Source organism: Rosa rugosa, chromosome 5 (genome assembly GCF_958449725.1).
Source record: "Rosa rugosa chromosome 5, drRosRugo1.1, whole genome shotgun sequence".
Taxonomy (NCBI): domain Eukaryota; kingdom Viridiplantae; phylum Streptophyta; class Magnoliopsida; order Rosales; family Rosaceae; genus Rosa; species Rosa rugosa.
This window is the reverse complement of record NC_084824.1, coordinates 15832972-15852502: the sequence shown is the minus strand read 5'-3', so window position 1 is coordinate 15852502 and position 19531 is coordinate 15832972. Positions and strand designations below refer to the sequence as shown.

Below are 19531 nucleotides of genomic sequence, written 5' to 3'. Positions count from 1 at the left end.
CAACACTGTAAGAAATGGGCTGCTCTCTAATAACTCTCATGACAATCAAGATTAAGTGCATGACCATAAATAGCGCTAACCCGCGCCAAATGTAGGTATCGATATCATGTGTGTGACAATGTGTAATTTGACTAAAAGAGCTCTAGTTCAAGACATATAGTTCACTATGATTTCTTCAAATGAAGTTGCTTACACTAAGTGTACGTTCAAGTCCGGAAGACACCTATACCTATTGCATGGTATAAAAGCTGCCCAAATTTCCTTCTCTCAATCTTCCCATATTTTATTTTTAGTTTATGACGTTTTGAATCTTGTGGGGGATTGTTGGTTTTTTTATTTAATTATTAAGATTCAAAATATTACTATGATTTATTTAGATTGAAAAGTCATATCTTTTCAAAGGATTATGAAGAGTTCTATAAATACTCAACTTTTAAGACAAAGAGTTAACTTATTTTGGATTGCTCTCATTCTCTTACTCTTCATCCTCCTCCTTTCCATCCAATTCATATTCCTTGGACAATTGATAAACACTTGGCACCCCCTCTACCGTTAGTCGTGCAAAGTTGATTAGACATGTGTGAGACTCTAAGGATTGTATCTTGGAGTTGTAGACGACTATTATAACTTGCATGTAGAGAGGCGTGTACAGTTTTAGGACAACAAATGTTGTGCCTCTCTTGTACTCACAAGCTTGACTCTCCAATTCTCTTCTCCTTTATATTGTTTGTGTTAATATGATGTGCTTAATTGATTTCATTAATTGCTAGCTTGATTAGATTTATTAAATATAAATATTTGATACAAGATATCCAACACATACATCTAGATCAGTACTAGCAAGGTAATGGTCATGTTGAGGATATTTTGTGTTTGTACATGAAAATCTATGTTGACGTGTATCAAGGATCTAGGTCGAAACTGGTGCTTCCTCTTGAATTCTACGTTGGACTAATTTCAGTTTACCCTCCCCCCCTTCTAAGGTTTGAGTCTAACATCATGTTAATCCCTGTGGTTTCAAGTTAATCAGTAACACCCCTAAACGTTTTGATTCCAATAGCCGTGTCCAATTTCACTCGTTTTGTCCAATTTAGACGTTAACTCCTACAATAGAGCCCAATTTAAAGGCAAAAATGGTCAAGATTAAAAAAAAGAAAAAAGAAGGGGGGGTGAAATTTGCACACCCCCTTTTGCATTCTACACACCCTTTGCTTTTGTTTAATATTTCTTATCATTTCACTCCAAAACTACCCTTCTCTCTCTCTCTCTCTCCTCTCTCTCCATCCGCAGAACCCCAATTTTTTTCGATGACACCACAGAACCCCATTTGTGCAAGAGAAGGGCGCAATCTATGGCCTGGATAGTCTCCTCCTCGGCGCTCTCCCTCTCCTTCTTCAACACGTCTGTTGGAATACGCCTGGTGAAACCCGCCGGGGATGAGACTGGGGCGGTGGCGGGCGCCCTCGTCGTCACCGAAGACTCCCATGCAGAGGTGGAGGAGGCCTCGTCGATGCAGCGCTCGGTGCTCTAGTACCACTCATTGTCGCCGTCGATGATGGCGTGGCCGGGCTCCATGTAGGCGGAAAGGGCGGCGATGGTCTGGTCGACGGGGGCGCCTGCCTTGACGAGAATCGTCATCTAGGGCGCTGGAGGGAGAGGACGAAGTCTTTGGGGTTGTACTGACCAGAGAGAGGGAGGTTGCCTTTGGGGTTCTGTGGATGGAGAGAGAGAGAGAGAGAGAGAAGGGTAGTTTTAGAGTGAAATGATAAGAAATATTAAAAAAAAGCAAACGGTGTGTAGAATGTAAGAGGGGGTGTGCAAATTTCACCCCCAAAAAAAAAAACTCCATACAAGCTTCGTAGTTTGAGAAGCTTTCCTTCAAAAGAGGCGAGTTAATTCGGTTGACGACCCAACATATCCTTGCCTCTTCTTCATCTTGACTCAGCAGCATGTTCTGAAATTCTGATGCTTTACGAATATGAAATTGGATCCCCTTTGCGGATTGGTGAGTTCAGTCAGAGTTAGTTCGACGATTGTGGGGGTGGCGATGGAGTCATGGTGCGGCGGTGGTTGAGGAGTCTTAGACCGAGGTTGGGTCTGCGTCAGTGCTCAAAGTGAGGGTCGAATTTTGGTGATGCTGACGGCGATAACAGAGAAGTGGTGGTGGTTTACCAGAAACCATTCATCGAAAATTGAGAGAGTTTGAAGAAGCGACTATGAAATTGACTGGGTTCTTTGGAGATGGCCACCCAAATTGATTTGAGTTTTTGGAATATGGTGGATGGAAGTGTGGGTGCTCGAGGTGGGAACTTTGCTGCATTATACAATCCGCTTTTCAGTTCTGTCCCTACTCTAGCACCTCTTGCTATTTGCTCTCTCCAAAGCGAGAGAAGTATGAGAGCTGTAGTGGGTTTATGGGTTTCGTTGCGACTGGGATGGCAGGTGTAGTGGGGATGACATTGAACGTTTAATCCGGAAATTAAGAGGTAGAGAGCTATACAAAACTTGGATTTTGACTTTTGAGTTTTATTTTGGTAGTACTCTGAAGAAAAAAAGAAGAAGAAAGACGCATCTTTTTGGATGGAGCACAATGTACAGGTAAAAATCTCATCTTTGCAATCCAATTCTGGCATGCATTTTCAACAATAATAATATTAAAAAAAAAACAGAGTTTATGTTGAGTAATGGATTGTAGAACTTTATTTTGTCTTATTTGATGATCGAAGGTAATAGAGACTTTATGAATTTTCGAGTGGTATATGGCAGGTCAAACTAATTTGTAAATTTGGTTTAGGTTTTTATACGTGTGCATCCTCGTGCATCCTCTCAATAGCATGGAGCAAAGTACACATGGTTACAACAAGTGTTTGAAGCAAGTTCTTGGATTGGGCAACCAGAAACTCGATAATCTTCTGGGTTTGAATCTTCACGCTTTGTTTTGCCTCAGAGATTATTTCTTGGTTTAAAATGGGTTTAGATCTGAAGCAGACAAAGTCCTATACTTCATTTTGGTGACAAATATGTTTGTGTGAGTCATACTTACCTTATTTATGTAGATATTATATAATATGTAATATTCTGTAATATTTGTAGTATTATTAGTTTACTACTTGCCTTAGGAATAATACTTGTCTTATTAGGCACGATTGTAATCTATATATAATTCCTTCTTGTGAGGTGAATGAAACATTGAGTTATTCAGCCAAAATTGTCTCTTGTTTTTCGTTATATTTGACTTGGTATCAGAGCAGAGATCCGATCCTGGACTCTGATTCATTGTTCTTTGATCTTTGACCCTTGTTCTTTGTGTTTGTTCATTGTCCTTTGATACTTTCATCACTGTTGGCTTCTTATATTTCCAAGTATTTTGTTGTTTTTCCTTTCGCTACGTATTCACCATAGTTAAAGATCAAGACGTTTCGACTGGAAGTGGTGAGACTTCTCATGGTTCCAACCAAATTTATGTCTGCGTTAAAGATGATTCAACTGGAAGTTATGGAGGTGTCAAGCTCAATGGCTCTAAGTATCGAACCTGGAAGAAGATGATGGAGGCTCACCTCTGTGGAATCAATAAGGTGGGCTATGTTGATGGTTAAATTACTGAACCACCAATTGAAGCCAACAATTTTTCACAATGGAAGACTGCAAATGGCTCGGTAACCTCTATTCTTTACAAATGCATGACTGAAGATGTTTCACAGATGATTATGGGGTGTAATACAGCTGAAGAAATCTGGGAAAGCCTCAAGGAGATCTACTTTAATGGAACGGATTTTGCCGAGGTTTATGAGTTGACCACTCAAGCCTCTCGTATGACTCAAGATGGAAAACCAGTTGCCATGTATTTTGCAAAACTAAAAGGGATTTGGCAAGAAATTGATCAGATGCATCCATGTCGCATGAAGTGCCCGGATGATGTCAAGATTTATAAGGAGGAGCAGGATCTCATGAGAGTTCATGTTTTTTTGGCTGACTTAGATTCAATATTTGAGAATTCAAGGAGAGAATTGCTTCACGGGACTACCACACCAACCTTGCAGCAAGCTTTTGCTTATATTCGCAAAGATGAGACCCAGAGGGCTGGAACTAGAGCAGTTACTTCAGAAGTTGCAGGCCTTGCAATACAATCAAAGCCATCCAATCCTTCAAGCAATCAGCCTCCTTCCTCTCTGCATCCTTCTCCTCAAGGTCCTCCTCCTGGGTTCTCCTCAAATCTGACTTGTAACTACTGCAAGAATCCATGCCACATCAAAGCAAATTGTTACAAGTTCGTTGGCTTTCCAGTAGGCTACTTTAATAGGCCCCGACCTCAGGACAACAAACCCAAGGGAAAGGCTGTTGTTCATCTTGTTCAAGACCAAGATTACTATGCTGTAACAAAACCAGATCACACCAACTTTGCTGGTAAGGATACCACATCAGTAAGTCGCGGTGGTAATGGTAAGATTGGAGTTGCTTTAAAAATTTCTAGCTTTACTGGTGGCAATACTTGGATAATTGATTCTGGAGCATCTGACCATATGACCTATGATCGTAGTTTCCTTTTTCTCAATCCACGCTCTATTTCCTCTGTTGTCAATGCCAATGGTGATTCTTTTCCTTTTAGGCATAGGATCTGTTCGTCTCACCCCTTCTCTGACACTACGTGATGTTCTTTATGTCCCTGATCTCTCTCATCATCTCATATCTGTGCCTCAGCTTAATACTCAATCTAGGTGTTCTGTAACATTTTTTCATTTGTATCTGATTTTTCAGGACCTCCTAAATAGGGAAATAATCGGCAGGGGTTATCTGAGGGGTCAACTTTTTCATCTGGATTGCATGTTCGTCGGAGAAGGCGGTCCAAGCAGCTTTGATTTCGATTGGGGTAACTAATCAAGTTGAAGAAGTATGGCTATGGCATCGGAGATTGGGACATCCTAACCTTTAGTGTCATGAAAAAATCTTTGCCATCCTTGTTTCTGGGCATTGATAAGTCTAAGTTGCATTGTGAGTCATGTGTCTTAGCTAAAAGTCATCGTACTAATCATCCTTTGAGCTTATTCATTCTGATGTATGGGGACCTTCCCGTGAGTCAACCTTGTCTGGCAAACATTGGTTTTTTTTGTTTATTGATGATTATACTCATCTTACTTGGGCCTCTTTATTGAAACACAAATATGAAGTCTTCTCTACTTTCCAAGATTTTTTTGCTCTTGTTCAAAATCAATTTGGATCCAATATTAAAGTCTTTCATTCTGATAATTGGGGGGGGGGGGGGGGGGGAGTTTGTCAATTCTCAGTTTCACCAATTCTTTCATTCTCATGAGATTATTCATCAAACTACTTGCCCTCAAACCCCTGAACAAAATGGGGTGTCAGAAAGAAAGAATCGTCATGCTCATGATATAGCTCGGTCTCTTCTGTTTAGTGCTCATATGCCTAAGTATCTTTGGGGAGATGTAATTCTCACTGCTTGTCATCTCATCAATAGGCTACATTCCTCTGTTCTCAATGGTCAAACCCCTTATGCTACCCTATCAATTCATGTGTTTGTCCCTTCGTTTTCTAATCTCCCTACTCGTGTCTTTGGGTGTGTTATGTTCGTCCATGTCCCTAAGAATCAACGGTCTAAACTAGATGCCAGGGCATTAAAGTGTGTATTTGTGGGCTATGATGTCAATCAGAAGGGCTACAAGTGTTTTCATCCTCCTACACAGAAAGTTTATGTTACCATGGATGCCACCTTTTATGTGGATGCTTATTATTTTTCTCCCACCAATCCTTTACTTCAGGGGGAGAAACACACTTTTTTGGAAAAGAAGTCTTGTGGGATTAAAATTCAGCCAATTGAAGATGATAGTCATGTAATCTCAGGTCCAATGATCGCCAGAATGCCAGCGATCGATCGCCAGACAGGTTCGAAGAAGACAGTAACCAAAGGATCGATTGTTTAGTGAGGCAGAAGCTCCTAGTAGCCAAACGTTCGATCGTTCCATTCCTGGAGATCGATCGCTGGCAGAACCAGAACGCAATGTCCGAAATTCAGCGGTCTAAGAAGGCCAAGCTCCTCTACCCCTCTTAGATACAGATAATCCTTGTCAACCAATCCCTGAGGAGCGTCCCAATCTTGATGTTAGTAATGTTTCTTCTAACTCTGATAATGGTGATCGTGTGTATGTTTTGCCTCCTAGGTCCACCCATGGTAAACCACCTCGTCATATGAACCAAGTTTAGATGTTGTAGATACCTCTACTAGCAAGGCTAGTTTGCTATCTCACCAAGCATAATTAACACCCTCTTTGGGACACCCCCAAGCCATGGTGAGGCACAACCGCTACTTGCATCTTGTAGCCCTATGTTCAAGCTACGCTACCGTATCCGGAAGTGGCAAATCCGTCACCGGGAAGCCACCTTTCCGGCCTTGCCAAGTTGCCTCCACAATATGGCATTTCTATACTAAAATAGTTGTTTGCTTGTCCCACATCGAAAACCATGTAAAGGAGAAGCATTCCTTCACCTATAAAAGGAATGCCTCCTCCCACTTAAACATCACTCCATTACACTCATGTAATCCACTTGGGCCACAAGGCCCAAACACACATAGTTAAACATTCAAGTGGACGTAGTTTCCCGCTAAGGCGGGAAATGAACCACTATACATCTTGTGTCACTCTCTCTCTCTCTCTCTTTCTAAAGCTAACTAGAGATCCCACGGATCACTAACGTTAACATTGACGCCGTCTGTGGGAAGCCAACACAAAGGCTTCGTCACGTACCATGAACTTTGGCCCGTTGGCATCCGGTCAACGCCCATAAAGCATAGTCAACGCTAATCAAACACCGATCAGCGCCGACCAACTCTAGTCAACATCAGTCAACAGAACAATATGTCCAGCGACGACATTTTCCGCTAGCGAGTCCGCGGCGACATATTCCTCCAGTGAGGATAGCATGTCCGGTGGTGACATCTTCCGCTAAGCAAGTCCGGCGGCGACAGCTTCCGCCAGCGTGTCCGCGGCGACATATTCCTCCAGCGAGGCTAGCATGTCCGGCGGTGACATCTTCCGCTAAGCAAGTCCGGCGGCGACAGCTTCCGCCAGCGTGTCCGCGGCGACATATTCCTCCAGCAAGGCAAGCGAGTCCAGCGACGACATTTTCCGCTAGCGAGTCCGCGGCGACATATTCCTCCAGCGAGGCTAGCATGTCTGGCGGTGACATCTTCCGCTAAGCAAGTCCGGCGGCGACAGCTTCCGCCAGCGTGTCCGCGGCGACATATTCCTCCAGCGAGGCTAGCATGTCCAGCGGCGACAGCTTCCGCCAGCGTGTCCGCAACGACATATTCCCACAGCGAGGCTAGCTAGTCCGGCGGCGACATCTTCCGCTAAGCAAGTCCGGTGGCGACATCTTCTGCTAACGAGTCCGGCGGCGACATATTCCTCTGCTAGCGCGGCTAGGACAATTCCAACATAATTTGGGCACTTAATCAATTCCAACTCCAACTCGCTCCAAATCGACATAAGATAAGTAACTATATCTTCCTTTACGCTCTTTCAATTTGAGCTAGTGCCATGCCAATGCCATGCTTTTACTACTTCTATGCATGCCAACAATATATCACACTTGATATGCTTTTACATGCTTCCATAAAATTTTGAGCATGCCAACAATGTTTTGTAGATTTGGCAACACTTTCTAGATCTCACATACTAGATATGTCATGCTTCACATACCGATCTCAAACCATCTCTAGGCATGCCTACAAAAATGCAAAAATGATATTAGCATCCACATTACAAGTACATGCTATACAAAATATGCCATGATTCTATTTTTAATTGCAACTCAATTAAATAAACATGGGACACTCAAACAAAATATTATTACTTGCTCTATGTGTTTATCATTTTTCATTCTGTACATACATGTACATTTGCAAGCATAATTAGCTATAATGGGCCACGCTCATTGTACCGCTAAAGGTACTAATTCCAACCAAAGGAATGACATACAGGTACACCGCCAGGCGGGCTACAACCTCAGCGTCGGATCACCCCCAGATCACCGCCGACGCGCCGTGCCAAAATGGCATCAGTAGCTCCCAGAGCTGGGAATTGAAACACTTCAGTCCCACATCGAAAACAAAGAGAACACTACACCAAAAACTGCATCACACGACGGTGAAAAAACGTCGTCTGATTTGAAGACTCACCGTCGTCTATCTCGATGTTGTCTGATGAAAAATCAGACGACGGTGAATTCACCGTTGTATGATACAAAGTCAGTCGACGTATATTTCTTAACACCGTTGTCCAAGAACTCGACAGATGCCGGATGCACCCATGCGCAGCAGTTCACACAACAGAATTTGCTTTTATGCCGTTGTGGGTTGAGATCCATTGTGTGATACCTATCAATGCGTTGTGTGAATACCCAGAATTTTTGGTTCAGACAACGTTGGTTGACATTTTTGAAAATCTGTTGTATGATTGCTGCAAACATCCATTCTCTGAATTGATTTGTGCATTAATTTGGTCCATTTTACCTAATAAACAGTGACTGTATCTTTCAAGCAATCCATCATAATCCAACATTCTGTACATAAAACTGCAAAAGGCAGTATTTCCCAAACAAAATTGTCCAAATTTCAAGCCAACAATAAAATAAGAAAAGCATTCCTAACTAGCTATTCATGAATCAAAAGCTGATATAATATCTTTTCACTTCAACAAAACCTTCATGTGTCACTTTACCAAGCATCTTGTGCACTATATTCTTATTTGCATCACCTCCAAGCTTGTTGTGAAGCTTCATAAGTTAGCACATATTGCAGCACCAGAAGGAATGTTCCTATTTGTTTGTGGTGTTGAGTAGAACAAATCTGAATGGTTCTTCTAGGATTTGGATATTGGAGTGCGAAGAACCGTTTCCTCTATATCTACATCTTCACCATTCAAAATCCTGCACAAGGTTTCCCATCACTTATCAAATACTAAATTACCAATACATGTCATAATAATTCGATGTCGATAGATAAGTCAAACTGGTGATTGTATCAGCTAAGATAGAGGTACATTTGAACATTATACACATTTAATTAATGAGACAAATAAGCAAATCGTAATCTACCAATGAGACTAAGCAGCTTAAATGATAGAGCAAACCTGAAATGCACAGGAGCATAAGTTCGAAAAAGTACATAAGTATTGCTCATGTTGACTTCACTATCAATCCAATCAATCAAAGTTTCCATTGATCTCTGGTATGCAGTTTAACATGAAAAAGTCAAATTAACAAATTAATAATAAGCCTCTAGTTGTGAAGGGTACCAGTAGATGCCGGATGGTTTGTAATCAAAAGCATATTTAAATGTTGTAGCAACTGCACCATATATCCCAGAGAAAATTCCAAACAATTGAGTAACAATATGGGTATCTTTCAATATTTTCTTATGATAAAGATATGAAACCAATATACTGAAATGAATTGACTGATAAGTGGATTACCTTGTGAACCCACTCAAACTCCCCGCCTCTAGGATCAAATGTCCCGTGCTGCAGACTAGTCAATTTAAGGGTAAAACGAGGACCACATTCCTGAGTGTTTAAGACAAGAAAGACCGTTAAGATCTACATTTATAAATGATACAATAAAGAATAAAGAAATAAACGTAAACTGCATGCTATGGTAGATGTGGCAATACCCTGCCTTCCTATGTCACATAAATGGACCAAGAACGAAACATAAGGACATTTCAAGTGGTGGAGGAAATTCAGCCAGGGCCCTTGGCCAAACCAGATCGAGACAAGAAAGCAGATGCAAGAGGAACAAATAAATAATTGACACAAACCTGTAGGCGCGCAAATGGTTTTGCTTCAGTAATAGCGTCATCTTTGGAATCCTTGGTCTTTTTGCCCTTTTCTTCAGCCTGTTTAGTCTCTTTGGTTTCAAAAATGTACCTGAACACATAGAAATTAATGATCATCAGTAAACAAAAAGCTCTACAGCAAAGGAAAGTATATAAGATCACAAGTATAAGAAAGAATCACTGCAAGAACTAAAAATAGCAAAGGAGGCACACCGATGATGCCGGAAGAATATAAAATCTCGCTGGTTGTGGAAAGTTACAACTCGCCGACCACAAAAATTTGGTTCTCCCTCAAGTGACTGTATTAATCTGAAGAAAGCAGGTGAAAGAAGAAAACCATTAGGAGCTTGAAGGTAATCCATCCTTACATAAGAAACCACTTGAAACTAATTGTACAGGGAAAAAAAATGAAATTACCACAATGTGTGATGAGGTGTATTTGAACCAAAAAGTCCTAAATGCATCTAATATAATGTGAGAAAACATTTCAAACAAGTTAAGGATTGCAACCTCCCAATACGATGACCAAGGCGTGTTGTAAAGTTGTTTAATACAAGCTCAGGCTCATGACTGGTTGGATTTCCATGATTCTGCAAGCATGCCAAATAAAGAATAAGGAAAGAAAATGACAGTTAACACACACCCTACATTAATTCCCCAGAGATGAAAAATTAATACTTTGCAGAATTTTATTCTTTTGGACTCTTTCAAGATTTTAAATCTCAATGACTCCTCTTTTCACCAACTGAAGAAAATAAAAACCTTTCATCGCAATATGTGGCAAAACAGTATAAAGATGGTACTGTTTTGATACATGCAACATATAGCAACAAACCTTGATATCCTTTCGTAAAACAATCTTTGAGAGCTTAAAATGGGCAGTAGGTCCATTAGGTAAGCCAATAATTAGGAGAGCATTACATATATTAAAGAAGTGAGTTTCTTTTTATTTGCATACTCTATAATCTGCAACAAGGAAAAAGATTACATATATTAATTGTTTGAACTCCATGTTTGTTACATTGAAAAAGTGAAAAACAAATTGATATAAAAGACAGAAATGGTACCTTTTTCAAGTCATAAGTGCCTCTTTTATAGTACTGCGCATTTGGGATCACCGAAAGTAGTTCCTCTGTAAAAGCAGGACTCCTCTGAAAACCACCAAAACAACAAAAAGCATAAACCTTAGCACACATTGGCAATCACCTTGTCATAAAATATATCAGTTCCGTAACCAACAAAAGCTAAAATGACATTGAAAACAAGTAAAAGACCAATACATACAGAAGAGTTAAATCGACAAGTGGTGATCAATATCTTCGGATTCGATTCACGCTTCAAAACCGCACTAAACTCATCCGCATCATTTCTAACAAACAACTGCAAACTCGCTAATAACCTGCCACCATATATCTTATCACTCGCTAATAACCTGCCACCATATGTGCACATAGTTGCTAATGGTCAAGGTTCAAGGGCTGGTTTAAAAGACAATACTCCACCTGCATGGCAGTTATAACATGGAAGAGGAAATTACCTGTTCCAATTTTGCCTCATGTGCAATAATGAACTCATCAATTCTTTGCTGCAGTACCTTCAATCCAGGTCTATTTTGCTGGTATTCCACAATCCATTCTGTGGATTAAGAAATTTAGTAAACTAGAAATAAAACATTCTTGTTGCTTCACGTTTAACAATGTGGATGGCAAAATTAATATCATACATGTTGACATTAGTATAGAAAATAACTTTTCTTGGTATTAGAACATGCACAGACCAACAAGTACTTTGGAATCAATATTTCATACTTTTCATTCCTTTCGGGCTGCCCTCATCCTCAGAGGAGATAACGATGTTTCAATTCAAGAATTATACTTGTTATTTCTCTTGAGCAGTCCTCATCCACTAAAGAGAGATGACAAGGTTCATCTCGAACAGCTTCCACTCTCTTTTCCAGTAACTTCCCACCTTCGAAGGAATCGCGATTCTTCTTTTTCTTTTTCCTAGCTTTCTTTGACTTACCTACACAAAAAAGGAAAAACATAAAGGAACACTCAGGTTAAGTACAACTGCTTTTAACATCCCATTCAGTGACCACTTGCTGATTTGCAGGGATAAGAAATCAAAGCGACATTCTTTCATAGTTTCTGAGTTCAGTATTCTTACAATCATCTTCATTGAGCAGCATTTCAGCACTTCCAGTCTCTCCCTGAACTTCGAATTGGCTCTGATCATCTGCGGCTTCATCGTCTAATAAAAATAAAATTGAGTTAATTGAGTTGAAAGCAGAAAACGATTTTATTGTTGACACCCCCATGGCATTCATGCCTTATTTTTATAACTTGAGACATTAAAAAAAAGTACAAAACCTCAAATTGCATATAAAGCCAAATATAGCAGATACAGGCAATGGCATAGGAAATTTGAAAATGTTCATTATTCACTACCAAATTTTGTTCACTAGGGGACACCATGAACAGATTGCACAATAAATGAGGTTTATATACGAGTATACTATGCTACAAGAACAACTAAAGAAGCTTACCATTTAATTAATCAAAACCATCGGTATTAGAGGGATCATCCAAATCCTGATTGTTCTTCACCTTCTTTCCTTTTCCTTTCCTCAGTTTCTTTGTCTTCTTCTTGTCATCGGCCGCTTTGGTCGAGTTATCTAGTGAAATGACAAGAGCAAACCGCATTGAGTTCATTTTGAATGCAAAATTCTGACCAAGTAATTAACAAGTTAACATTTAACAAAGCTAGAACTCCACTTTACCTTCAATAGAGATCTGAACAACTTTTCTCGAATCACCATTGTTTTCTTCTCTCTTTTTCTCTTTCTCATCTCTGAAGGTCCTGAACTTTTATCTGGAAACAATTCAACACAATATCAACTTGTTTATACTTTATTCTCTTCTCATCATAAACCTACAGAGCAAAACTTCAACTTTCCAGGCCGAATTATCCATGTGTCTTCTGTCTACTACATAATGGACATCAATTACACACATTCATGTATTGGTTTTTGTTCTAAAATCCAAAACCCTTTCTCTACTAACTTCATTCTACATAATCCCAGAAGCATTCAAGTCAATTCAAACAGCAAAACGAATCAAAAACAAAACTTGAATCAAAGTGCAAGAGATTAAAGCGACGAACCCTTTTCAACATGCTCCAAATTTCTCTGGGCAAGCTCCTTGTTCTTCTTCTTGTCCTTGACTCCCATCTTCTCTATGAGTAAATAGCTCTACTACAGAACTGAGACTACCTTATCTTACTTGAAACTAATGCAAAGCAAGAAGAAGAAGAAGAAGAAGAAGAAGAAGAAGAAGAGGGTATCTAAACCTTAAGGAAACGAACCAAAATATGAGACCAAGTTCGGAACTTGACTGAACTTGACTGATTTCGCAGGTGTTGCGTGTCTTTGGCTCATGGATTGTCTCGGATTCGAGCGAAGATTCGACCGGGTGCTTCGATGGAGATTCTTTTTAGGGTTGAGTTGGGGTTTGGCCAGAGACGAGTAGACTTTCAAGAACTAGAGAAGACGACTGGATTATGAGGTTTTGATTAGAGTTTGGTGGCTGTGATTGGATTTGGTGGAAGAAGGTGTCGGAGCCAAGGCACGATGTTGAAGCCTTGAAGAGGAGTTGAGGCTTCTGGGAGAGAAGAGAATAAGAGAAGAAGAGAAGAAATACCCCGTCTGGAGCTTGCAAAGAATGAGATTTATCTTCTCTCTGGGGCAGAAGAAATACCCTAATCGAGTAGAACCCAACTCGATTGGTTAGAACCCAAATCCCCCATTTCAGCAGAATGAAAAACCCCCAAATTGAACCCAACTCGAACCCTAATCGAGTAGAACCCAAATTGAATAGAATCTAAATCCATACTTTGAAAGATGTGATTTGTGATGGCTAAGTGTTTTGAGAAGATGATGAAGAAAAGCTCCAGATTTTGCTCGAAGTGAAGAAAAGCTCGGGGTTTCTCTCTCAGACAGACAACGTATAGATACGTTTACGTTGTTTGATTTGTTACATAGCTAAGGGAATGAAAGATGGAAATTTCCTGCCTCTGCAATCAAAATGTTAGGTTTCGCGCTTAGGCTAGTCATTTCTCATTCACACAACAGAAATAGTTCATTCTGTTGTTGGAACTTGCAAGCATAACAAACAATTGCAGCCGAATTTTCTCGTTTTGGGGGGAATGAATGTCATTTTGGAGCCATTTCCAAATTTTGGTACTCACTTGCACAACAGAACATTAAAAACCATTGTATGATGATTTGCAGGTATACTCCTACAACGGAAGTAACTAAACTGTTGTCCAATTTAATGGCATCTAGGGTATAATTTGGAGCCAAATTTGACTCAATGGTAGGAGGGAAATATGCCGGTCTTTTTTTTCATTCAGACAACAGATAATCTTTCTTTCCGTTGTGTCATCACCTCCTAACTAGAAGTTTTAGAATTTGAGCATCTTTATACAACGAAGATTTATTAAATGTGTTGTATGATTCAATTGTCGTCAACAGACAACAGAGGATTTGTTCTCCGTTGTGTGATCACCGTTGTGTGATGCAGTTTTTGGTGTAGTGGAAGAACCTCCTCTTCCTCACCTATAAAAGGTTCTCTCCTCTCTCCTCATTAATTACGCATTCAATACTTACCCACTGTTACTTTGTCAACATAAATACATTGACTAACTTAGGCATCGGAGAGTTGAAGACCGCCCAGCGCGGTCTCCCTCTGACGCTCTTTGTATTTTACTTGACAGGTAGCGGAAGCTTTGGGAGCATCACAAGTATCGATCCGCCCACCGGATCAGCGTTAACAAAGGTTCAGCTACCGCCAAACTTTTAGACATTAACATTGGTGCCGTCTGTGGGAACCCTTAAACAAAAGGTCATCCCACCACAATCACCATGACTAACGGTAGCGAGGGAAACGCTGAAGAGCAGGCAGACCATTCCGCCATCCCCCAACCCTCCGACCCAGCGGTAGGCGTTAACCGTGCACTATTCACAACCCCGGCCAACCCCGGCGTTGAGGCAAATCCAAGCAGCAGCCGCCCGCCGGGCCAAGATCTCATCACTATGTACGAGCTAGCACTGGCGGATCTTCATAAGGCAAACAGAGAACGTGAGGAGGAGCGCAAGGAGAAGGCTGAGGCCCAAAGATAGTTGGCTACGCTGATGTCACGTTTTGATGAACTGAAGAGGACGCTGGAAGCTACCGCCAATCCAACACAGAGCGAACAGTCACGTAGCACCAAGCGTAGTCGACCCGGCACTGGCACATTGGTACCGGGGCCAGTCATACAGATGCAGGTACCGCTGGACCCACCTGAGTTATTGGGGATGGGACCACCACCCATCCCCCAACTAATGTTATAGTAGGAGGCGGAATCACTGCCGCACACCAACCGCTCGGAAGCTAGGGCGAGGACTGAAGGCAATCCGCCTGCGACGAGGCGCAGGCAGGTCCAGCGGAGTATTCAGGCTGATTCCGCCGGCGATGCAACCGCCCAGATATTGGAAAGGATGCAACAACTGGAAAAGAGGTTGATCCGGGCGGAGTCGGGCGCCCCAGCGCCAACTCAGAATCCACTTTTCGCTTTCAGACCTGGGCCCTTCACCGCTGCGATTCTGCAAGCTATCAGACCAGCGTATGCAAAAACCCCAAAGATGTCGCATTACGGCGGAATGTCTAATCCCTTCGTCCACATGGACACCTTCAAGAAAGTCACCAACAACAAGGGATTTGACGACGCCACCCTGTGCCACTTGTTCAGCGAAACATTGGACGGTGAGGCAATGAGCTGGTTTTTCGAGTGTCCGCCAGGGTTCGTTGACTCATTCCATGCACTATCACACGCCTTCCTCTCTCGGTTCATCCTATTGTCCGCCGGGCATCACAACACAAGTCAGCTGTTCGGCGTCAAGCAAGGGGCGGACGAATCACTGAAGGCCTTCGTCACAAGGTGGCGGGCGGCAGCGTCTCAGTGCCGTGACCTAGACAAAACAATGGCATCGGCGACCTTCAAGCAGGGACTCCTCAAAGGGCCATTCCTCTATCACCTCAATTACAATCATCCTAATGCGGCATATGACCACGTCATGAGTGAGGCGGTCATCCATGCCTAGGCGGAATTCCTCACATATGGAGAAACCCCACCGCCACCAGCAACTCCAACAAAGTCAACACAGCCATCCTCCAGTCATCAGGAAACCGCTAACAAGGCCCCTTCAGCACCTCCAACTGACAAGAAGAGGGAGTGGCAGCAGGGCCACCACCAGAACAAGCGGCAGAGGGACCAGCATTACAACAAGGGCAACCGTCCAACCCATGGGGATAACCGCAACAAGCAGGCGGAGTCCTCGCAGCGGTATGCAGTGTTCACGGTCCTCACGGTCTCGTATGAAGACATCTACAATCAGTGCAAGGATCAGATCCCACTGCCACCCCCTCCAAAATACCCAAAAACGGGTAAACCCAGGAACACCGGCAAGTGGTGCAAATACCACGAGGACAGCGGCCACAATACCAACAGCTGCAATGCTCTCAAAACGGCCATTGAGACCCTGTACCGTGACGGCAAGTTGGAGCAGTTCAAGGTGCGCCAACCGCCACCTGTGATCGCCAATATTGAGACTTTGGGCCGTATCAACACCATCGACGGCGGTGCCCCAATCACTAGTATGTCCCACAGGGCAAGGAAGCGCTATGCACGCGCTAATCACCCAAAGGAAGTCTGCAACATCCGCTACGAAAGATCCGCCAAACTCCCAAGATCAGGTTGGGAACCTATTACCTTCTTAGAGGAGGAGGAGCGCGGAGTGCATTTACCCCATGACGACCCATTCTTGGTCAACGCCATTCTTGGCAGATTTTCAGTGGGGAGAATCTTGGTGGATAGCGGGTCCGCTGTCAACGTCATCTTCAGCGGTTGCTACGACCATCTCAAGCGGAACAAGAAACTACTCCAGGATCACGAGCCACTGCTCAGCTTCTCCGGCGACGTCACACAACTGCTAGGGTCGGATTACATGCGACTGGTTATTGGCACTAGCCCATGCATGGCGGAGGTGCATACGGAATTCATTATTGTCGATTGTTTCAGTTCGTACAACGCCATCATTGGACGACCAGCGCTTAACAAGCTCAAGTGCATCATCGCCGGATACATGCTTCTCATGAAATTTCCCACACCCAACGGCACGGGCTGTGTGAGAGGAAGTCAACAGTTGGCTCGAGAGTGCTATTCAACGACTATAGCGCGCTCAGCGCGCCGCCATTAGATCCTGACAGTGGGCAACCACGCACCGCCCCCAAATATTTTCGAATACCCTAGAGATGAGGAGAAGAAATATGTAAAGAAAGAGCCGGTCAACCCGGACACGTCGTTGAAAGTTGTCTGCATCTCGGACGAGCACCCTGAGCGGACAGTCCGCATAGGCGCCCAACTAGACCCAGAGGTGGTGGCAGAACTCACTCAATTCCTGCGTGATAACGCCGCCGTCTTTGCATGGTCCTACGCGGACATGCCAGGTATCTCTGCTGAAATTATCACTCATAAGCTGACCATCAAACCCTCCTTTTATCCCATCAAGCAGAAGCGGAGGGCCTTTGATGAGGAAAAGTACCAGGCAATAGGAGAGGAGGTTGCCAAGCTCCAGGGCATTGGATTCATCCGCCAAGTCGTCTATCCCCAGTGGATCTCCAATTTAGTAATGGTCAAGAAGCCCAGCGGCAAGTGGCGGATGTGTGTCGACTTCAAAAATCTCAACAAGGCATGCCCAAAGGATAGTTTCCCGCTACCTCATATCGATCAGCTAGTCATTGCAACCGCCGGACATGAGCTCCTCAGCATGATGGACGCTTTCTCCGGATATAATCAGATCAAGATGCACCCCGGCGACCAGGAATGCACCACCTTCACCACCGACAAAGGCATCTACTGCTACAATGTCATGCCTTTCGGTCTGAAGAACGCCGGTGCAACTTATCAGCGGTTGATGAACGCCATGTTCGCTGAGCATCTGGGAAAAATCATCGAGGTCTACGTGGACGACATGCTAGTTAAGAGCATAAAGGCCAGCGGACATGTGGCAAACCTCAATATCATAGTAACCATTCTCCTGGCCTATGGTATGCGCCTCAACCCAGAAAAATGTTTCTTTGGGGTCACCGCTAGCAAATTTCTGGGTTACATTGTCAGCGAGCGAGGCATCGAGGCTAACCCGGACAAGGTACAGGCCATCCTTAACCTGGCGGACCCCGAGTATAAGGTGGACGTCCAATGCCTCCAGGACAAGTTAACCGCCTTTTCTCGATTCATCTCCAGACTCACTGATAGGTGTGCCCCATTCTTCAAACTCCTCAAAACGACTCACAAGAAAGTCATCAACTGGAACCCAGAGTGTCAGGCGGCGTTCCAGGGCTTGAAAGAATACCTGGCGGCAGTACCACTCCTTTCCATTCCTGTGCAAGGAGAAACACTGTACATATACCTAGCGGTATCAGTGTCAGCAGTAAGCTGCGCCATTGTCCGGCGTGAAGGCCAGGAGGAACTCCCAGTGTTCTACGCCGGCAGAGGCATGAACGGAGCAGAAACAAGATACCCTCCCTTAGAGCAACTCGCTCTCGCACTCATCGTTGCCGCCAGACGCCTTCGCCAGTACTTTCAGGCCCGCACAATCCATGTGTTAACCAATCAACCGCTGAGACAGGTAATGCAGAACCCTGAACACTCAGGGCGCCTCAGCAAGTGGGCCATTGAGCTCAGCGAGTTCGACATTGATTACAAACTAAGAACCGCCATGAAGGGTCAGGCGGTGGCAGACTTCATTGCTGAACTCACCGAGTGTTAACTCGAACCAGGCAGGGAGATAAAGCCCAGAACGGAAATGATGACCGTTGAAGAGCCGGCTCCCCAACAATCAGACTGGAACCTGCATGTGGACGGCTCCGCTAGGGCCAAGGCCAGCGGCGCCGGAGTCATCTTAACAGGACCCGGGGGACTGAACGCGGAATACGCGTTGAAATTCAACTTCAAAGCTTCAAACAATATGGCGGAATACGAAGCACTCATTGCCGGCCTACTCCTTGCCATCGACTCGGGTGCTGACAGCGTCAACATATTCAGCGACTCTCAATTAGTCGTTAACCAGGTCAACGACAGCTTCCAAGCCAAGGATCAGCAATTAGCGGCATATTTGGGGTACGTCAAAACGTTGCTTAAAAAGTTCAAATTTCACATCATCACACAAATCCCCAGGGAAAAGAACGCCAAAGCTGATTCACTGGCGAGACTGGCAACCGCCCAACCACATCAAAGTCCAGCGGACACAAGGGTGGAATGCCTTGACAGACCAAGTATCACAAAAACCCTGGCGGAGATCTTCAGCATTGAGGTCAGTCCCAACTGGATGGACGAGATCATAGCATACAAGCGCAGCGGCACATTGCCGGAGGATAAGGTCCAGGCGAGACAGCTCAAACGGAGAGCAACCCGCTATAACATCCAGAATGGCAAGCTTTACCGCCAGGGATTCACCCATCCCAACCTCCGCTGTCTAACCCCGGAGGAGGGAAAGGTTGTTCTAGGAGAGATCCACGGCGGAGAATGTGGAAACCACTCGGGCGCCAGATCTTTGGCCAACCGCACAATGCGACAGGGCTACTT

The 19531-nt window shown here is 43.6% G+C and overlaps 1 long non-coding RNA gene and 1 pseudogene across 1 annotated transcript; one reads left to right on the top strand and one right to left on the bottom strand.

Annotated features, from left to right (window-relative positions):
* Positions 1–789: 789 nt before the first annotated feature.
* LOC133710046 (uncharacterized) lies at positions 790–3289 on the top strand. The gene is made up of 2 exons (XR_009846441.1): positions 790–2598; positions 2795–3289. It is a non-coding gene; the product is annotated as an uncharacterized LOC133710046 (long non-coding RNA).
* A 5252-nt stretch (positions 3290–8541) lies between these two features.
* Positions 8542–13943, bottom strand: LOC133712079 (uncharacterized; annotated as a pseudogene).
* Positions 13944–19531: the final 5588 nt, after the last annotated feature.